General features: G+C 34.8%; 1 pseudogene across 1 annotated transcript in view; it reads right to left on the bottom strand.

The window, feature by feature from the left end:
- Positions 1-711: 711 nt before the first annotated feature.
- LOC148948097 (uncharacterized) overlaps positions 712-7,391 on the bottom strand; it is a 129,065-nt pseudogene continuing 122,385 nt past the window's right edge. The window contains exon 7 of the transcript XR_016142375.1: positions 712-1,247. The product of XR_016142375.1 is annotated as an uncharacterized LOC148948097 (transcript). The remainder of the gene's footprint in view (positions 1,248-7,391) is intronic.

The following is a 7,391-nucleotide window of genomic DNA, read 5'->3' as shown; positions in this document are numbered from 1 at the left end:
CCTCACTGCAAGAAAAACTTCCGTGAAAATTTTATCCAAAATAAAGTACACCGCAACCAGTCAGGTTCCCTTTTCACTGAAAATTGCCCCTCCCCGTAAAATTTCTTGCAGACGATGAGGCCTGAAAAATCAAAAAGAAAACTTTAATTTGAAAGATTTTAGTTTCTGATCTCCTGATTTTCTAGGACTATTAAATCAAAACAATAATTCCAAAAAAAAAACAACAAATAAACACGCATCCATGATCTGTCTTTGGGCCAGAATAACAAATTCCAGATTTTTGTATATATGAGCTTACAAATTCTATACTAGGGTTCTCAGGTACACAGAATCTGATGGTGTGTTTTTGTCAAGACTTCTTGACTTTAAGGGTGTGTTTTCCCCCTATTTTAAAAATCAGGAATTTTTCTCTGGCTCTTAAATTTTGATTGGTAGAACGAAACTTAATTAATCTTATATTTGAAATTAACATAATAAGATGATTCCGTTTGTAAGAATTTTGGTCACTTTTAAGACTAATCGCTCCTTACTTACAGTTTGTTATCAGAAACTGTTTGATAAAGAACCACTCTTTTCCTAAAATGAGTTATTTGATGATCATTCAAACGAAATACTCCAAAATACTTCATTTCAAAGTAGTTTTGGTAACACTATATAACACAAGCATGAACTATTTGATGTCTAATGAAACTGCTATGCTTAATAAAACTTCTAAAATTCATGAAATGTATATGGTCTCTCGCTTTTATGCACTCTTTGGTGCGCTTTCAAAGAGCCTGATTTGGAAAAAACCTTCTGACATATATCACACTTATATGGTCTCTCGCTGATGTGAACTCCTTGGTGCGCATTCAAAGTGCCTGATTCGGAAAAACTCTTATGCCATATTTTGCACTTAAATGGTCTCTCACCTTTGGGTACCCTTTGGCGTGTTTTAAAATGGTTTGTTTTAAAAAAACTCATTTGACGTATATCACATTTATATGGTCTTTCACCTGTATGTACTCTTTGGTGCATATTCAAATAGCCTGATTGAGAAAAACTCTTGTGACATATATCACACTTATATGGTCTCTGACTAGTATGTACTCTTTGGTGCGTATTCAAAGAGCCTGATGTAGAAAAACTCTTCTGACATATGTCACATTTATATGGTCTCTCACCTGTATGCACTCTTTGGTGCGTTTTCAAAGAGCCTGATGTAGAACAACTCTTCTGACATATGTCACATTTATATGGTCTTTCACCTGTATGTACCTTTCTGTGCGTATTCGTATAGCTTGTTGTAGAACAAACTTTTTTACATATATCTCATGAGGCTGGACTTTCACCTATGTTCTCTCTTCGGTGAGAATTCAATGTGACTGATTTGGAAAATCTCATCAGAAATAGGTATCATTTGTATTTCATCTCTACTACATGCACTCTTTGGTGCATTTACAAATTGCTTGACCTAGAAAAACTCTTCTGACATATATCACACTTATATGGTCTCTCACTAGTATGCACTCTTTGGTGCGTTTTCAAAGAGTCTGAGCTAGAAAAACTCTTCTGGCACAGCCCACATTTATGAAGTTTTTTTCCAGTCTGTATTACTTGATGTTTTTTAAATTTTCTCTGTTTTTTACTGAACAAGCGACTATTCAAAAATGTTTTCTGATTATTTAAGTCTTTTGCTTCAGTTTTAGATTTAAACAAATATAGTGAGACGCTTGTAGACGGATCCTGTGGAGAAACTAGCGATATATTTCCTTGCATGTTTAGTTCAGAGACGTTTTGTGAAAAGTGTCCTTGTAATAAAAGATGTTGTCTCATATCACCAATAAATTCTCGTAGACATATAGGACATCTTCTTCTTTCCCCCATTTGGTGCTCCAGATCGTGTACTAAAAAATCTTTGTAATCACGAACTACAGCTGGACAGGCAACACATTCTATCGGTGAAATTTCTTCACAGCCAGTGTCTTTGTGAAGATCTAGCATCAAAAAATATTTATCTGCCTTTCCGCATGAAACACAACGCCAAATTCCTGCTTTTAATTCTTCTATAGCCCTCTTTTGTAGTTTTCTCGCAATAACAATCGTTTTTGAACTTGAGAGTTTCTATATATTAATGCGATCAGAACACCCCTAGATATAACTTATTAATCCTATAAAAAAAAATCAACATTAAATTAACTAATATTTAAAATAAACCGAAATTAGATCAACACTAAATGAAAAAAAAAACATTACACAAATGCTGCCTCTATAGACAAAATAACAATAACAAAACAGCAACAAAACTATCCTAGATGGTTAGAAAGGTTTATAGAAACTTTTTGAATTCAACAAGTCAAAATTCTCTTTTATAATGTTTACTCAGAAGAATATATTCGCGGCAAAATTACCAGTGTCTAAGGGGCATTGAAGCAGCAAAATCGTAAGCAGTAGTAATTAAAGTATAGTTTTGAAGATGGAAATATGTATGAAAACTCTCAACTGTCCCCTTTTTATATTGATTTTTGAACTAACTTATGTTTGTGCTAAATAGAAATTTCAGCTTTTTGTTGACGAACAGAATATCTTTTCAGGGTATTTTTACTCCATTTTTATTTTAATTCATAATAATATTTTTTTTGTTTTTGGTACACTCCTCCAAGAGAATATTTATTTCAATATAAAATTCTTGTGTAAAAACGACCAGAATAGAGATGGAGTAAAAAGCGATGGAGGTCAACTAGCCCCATCCTAACTATCCATCTTTTCATGAAACGCATCTGATTGAAATTGTGAGATATCCATTTTAAAACAAAATAGTTTAAAGAAAATATAACAATGCCAACAGGGCTAACACAAGCCCCCAGAGCCGTTGGGAAAGGGCTCATCGCCTTGGGATCATCTAAGGTTTTAATGGAATGGTTTGTCGTATAAACTGCAAATGGTTCTCATTTGATTTGAAGCTTAAATTCATAGACCTCTGTATAAGTCAAAAGTGAGTTGAGAACACTCAGCCCCCATCCCCCCAACGTACTAATTGCTAACAAACACACCAAACACGACAAGGGTTTTACATCTATTTTTTTTATCCTTGTTTTAATATTAAGTCATTTTGCGCTCGAGCAAGGCCCCCCCCCCGAGGCTTCAGAGTGGAGGCTTCAAGTAAGGCAATTTGATCATTGTTTACATATAGTATATATTACTGAGAAAAGGCATGAATGTTTGACTACAATACGAAAGGCATTAAGGCAACTCTTTTAAGGAATGCTGAGGGAAGTGTTGAACTAAATCAAAGCATGTTATGTGTAAAGACGTTTTCAAAGAGGGCGTAGCTCAGGAATGACTGATAATATTAATTTGGAAATTACAGGAAATGATAAGGGATCAAATTAACTGACCAATATTTGTACATTTGCAACACTTTCCACACTACTACCATTACCACTACTATCAACGAAAGTATTATTTCTGTAGCAGGTATTACTGAGGCTGAAAATCTTGAAATAAACATCTGACGGAACGTTTAGGGGAAAGTTGAACAAAATTAAAGCATATTGTGGGTATGTAAATTGTTTACACGAGAGTATCGGCAATATTTTGGAATGTCTTATCATATAAAAAGGAAACATCAGGGGTAGCATGAGTGGAAAATCTAGTTTATCGAAAAGCAATATGTACCTGCTACTAATACTATAAATACTGCTGCTACTACTGTTAATACTATGAATAATAATACACTTTTACTGCTAGTACTGTTCTGACTACTACCACAACTACTATGATACAAGTACAATTTAGGCTAAGGGTATGAAGGTGAAAATTTGATAGAATATTGAGGGGGAATTTAAACTAAATCAAAACACTATATATGCAGATTGTCAAAAGGGCGTATCTCAAGAATGGATTTGGGTATTAAGTTAGAACTTTCAGAAAATACTTAAAGTGAAACATATATTGACAAAAAGGTAATACATGAATATCATTACTAACACTATTACCACTGCTACTTTTACTAATAATACTACTGCTGCCAAGCTACTCCAATTAATGCTTCAATTTCATAAACATGTACGCCTTAGATTACTAAGATGAAAAAAACATCAAAAGGAGATCGGACATGCACATCAACTATATTTTTGGAACGGCTTATCAAGGCAAGGTGAAACTTCTGGGGTATCATGAAATCGATGTTTAACTGAACATCCGGAAAGATGTTCATGCTACTAACACTATTAATGCTATGACTACTACTGTTGCTATCACTACATGTACAAAAATAACTCTACAACTACTTCTACAATCAGTGGAACTGCCGTGACAATAGCATTATTAGAGCTAAGTCTATGAAGGTAAAAATTTGAGAGAATATTTGTGACAAATTCCAACTACCAAAAGAAACTATGCGCATTAAGATTATCAAAAGACCGTATTTTAAAATACCAATGACCCCAAAGTGAAAAAATGTTTAGCCTTCTAGATGTATCCTAGGACTATTTATACCAGCAAACCCATGCTTACTGCAAATTTCTTTTTAGTTGCTATAAGCAATATTAAGTTACAACGTCTGCGAATATTTGTATGAACAATGTTGCCAACGAAAAAAAAAATGGAAAAACCGTGAAACGGAAAAGAATTCCATTGAATCTGACAATGCTTTTCATTTGTGAAAATTCAAATCTACAAAATCTGTTGATTCCTATATTAGTGAAAATCTACCCAGTGAATAAATATGAGCTCATGAAGTTCTGAAAGTGACTATTCTGATTTGTCAGAAAATGTAGTTGATCGTGACCAAATGTTAGATGGTATTTAAGATACCATTTCAGGATATATGTTACACCCCATGTAGCTTCTCTTTCTATCCAAGACTCCCCTGTAAATTTCTAGGTGGCCAATGATTTAGCTAGGATTAGCTAGCCAATGACGCAGTAGGTTTTAGACTTTTACAGTGAGAGAAGGAGGCAATACCCAAACTCTTATATGTAGTGATTTTTGTTCGTTTCAAGCTTGATTTGAATATTGAATTTAAGTTTCACTCGTTTAAAGATTTACTAAGTTTCACTATCTCAAAAATTTTATCGGATGCAATGACTACCTCCGATTTTCTATCATAAAAGTTTGTGCAAAAAGGGCTTCGGGGAGGGGCCTATTTACCCTCGGTTCACCTTTGACTCTTGACAATGGAACTAAAACCTTCGATTTTCAAGCGAATGAGCCCCCTCTGAATTTTATATAACTCTGTCTATATGAGTTACCCCTGGGAAAAAAAAATGGAGTACGAAGAGGGCTGTCTACCCTTCTATCAATTTTTACTCTCAAAAAGTGAACTACAACTTTCAATTTTATATCAAATGAGCCCTCTATGAAGTTTATAGAAGCATCCCTTCCATAACAACCCTATGTGCCCCCAGGGCATAATTTACAACACCTAACCCCGAGCCCGGGAGGGATGTTTCGACACCGACGTTAAAGTTCATGGTAGATTTTCAGTAAGCCACATAGTTTAACTAGGATGAATTGAAAACAACAGCTGATACTTTTTTAATATTCTTCCAATGATTAATATGAAATACATTCAGGACACATTTAAGATTTTAAGACACAATTAGAAGCATTTATTGAATTATGAAAGAGCATAAAAAAAGGCATCCAGTGCTGACTTCACTTTCATCCAACCTAAATTATAGCACCATCTAGAAATTTACTGACTCCCCCTCCATAAGTCAAATATATAGCCAGAATTGTAAATCTACACTAGATTTTTGGTAAATAGCCTAGACTTCAACAAAATTCAAGCATAGACTTCAGGTAAAGGGTGGGCAGTTCATATTATTGACTTACAAATGAAGTGAACATACCACTCGAGGCCTTTTGTGCTCGATACTCTACGAAGATAATAATCAATGCTATCGGAAATTAAAATGGACCCACCCTCACCCCACGAATGTGCAAATTCTTCTTCAGTGAAGTGCCAATGAAGCAGTAAGCTTTTGTTTTTATTTAATCAAGGAAAGAGGCAGTACCTAAACTCTTGATTGTAGTGAAAATATATTCATCTTGAGCAACTGAGAAAGAACTAACAAATTAAAGTGACTATTTGATGTATAATGATAGTAATTGCCGAAAGCTCATCAGTTCAAAGTTTTACTATAATTGTATTGTTTATTCTCAATATTATGTACAATATACGATATTTGTAATAAAATTAGTTTTCAGTAAAGTGCCAATGACTCAGTAGGTTTTAGACTTTTACAATATGAGAAGGAGGCAACACCAAAACTCTTATTTGTAGTGATTTTTGTTCCTTTCAAGCTTGATTTGAATATTCAATTTAAGTTTCACTCGTTTAAAGATGCACAAAGTTTCACTATCTCAAAAATTTTATCTGATGCAATGGCTACCTCATATTTTCTATCAGATATATTTGTGGAAAAATAGCTTGGGGAAGGGACCTAGTTACCCTCGTATCACCTTTGACTCTTTATAAGGGCACTAGAACTCTCTATTTCCAATCGAATGAGCCCCCTTAAGTTTATACGACTCTCTCTACATGAAGTGCCTCTGGGAAAAAATAAATGGAGTGCGGGGGAGGCTAGCTGCCCTCTGATCACTTTTTACTCTCAAAAATTGAATTACAACTTTCAAATTCTAATCAAATAAGCCCTCTATGAGGTTTATACGAGCATCCCTTCCATAGTAACCATATATGCCCCCAGGGCATAACTTACCCCGCCTACCCCTTGACCCTGGGGGGCTGTGTCGACACCGTAGTATTTGGTATCAGAATTTCTAACTACTTTTACCACAATTTATCTCTCACCAATATTCTATCCACCATATAGGACGTGGGGGGGGGGGGCAATTTGCCCATTGAAATCTTTTTACAACTAAAAATTAAAAAATAATTTTCAATATCCAATAAAATGAAAACACTCCGATGTTTATACGAGAATCCCTTCCAAAAAAAACATATATGCCCCCAGAGCATTACTTGCAACGCCTGCCTCCAGGCCCTGGGGGGATTACGTCGACAAAGGAGTTTTTCTTATCTGACCTTTGAACTATTTTTAATGAAATGGCTATTTTATCGCATAGCCTTGGGGAAAAAAGGGTGTGTGGGGGGAGCTAGTTGCCCTTGGATATCTTTTGATTATTAGAAAGTGAACTAGAACTTTCAATTTACATTCAAATGAGCCCTTTCTTAACTTTAAACAGCATTCATTTTATAAAAACAATTTACATCCCTTCTTCCAGGGCCCTGGGGGGTTGGTGGAGACCCAGAGATGTTTTATTTCTAATTTTTGAACAATTTTAAAGAACATTCTATATCACATTTTTCCTCGGCGGGTTTTGGGGAAAAAGGCGTGGGGGGCTCGATTTCCTTAAATCACTTTACAATTGGAAAGTGAACA

Source organism: Artemia sp. Qi Xiang Cuo, chromosome 10 (assembly GCF_049724085.1).
Source record: "Artemia sp. Qi Xiang Cuo chromosome 10, ASM4972408v1, whole genome shotgun sequence".
Taxonomy (NCBI): Eukaryota; Metazoa; Arthropoda; class Branchiopoda; order Anostraca; family Artemiidae; genus Artemia; species Artemia sp. Qi Xiang Cuo.
This window is presented reverse-complemented; position numbering and strand designations above follow the sequence as displayed.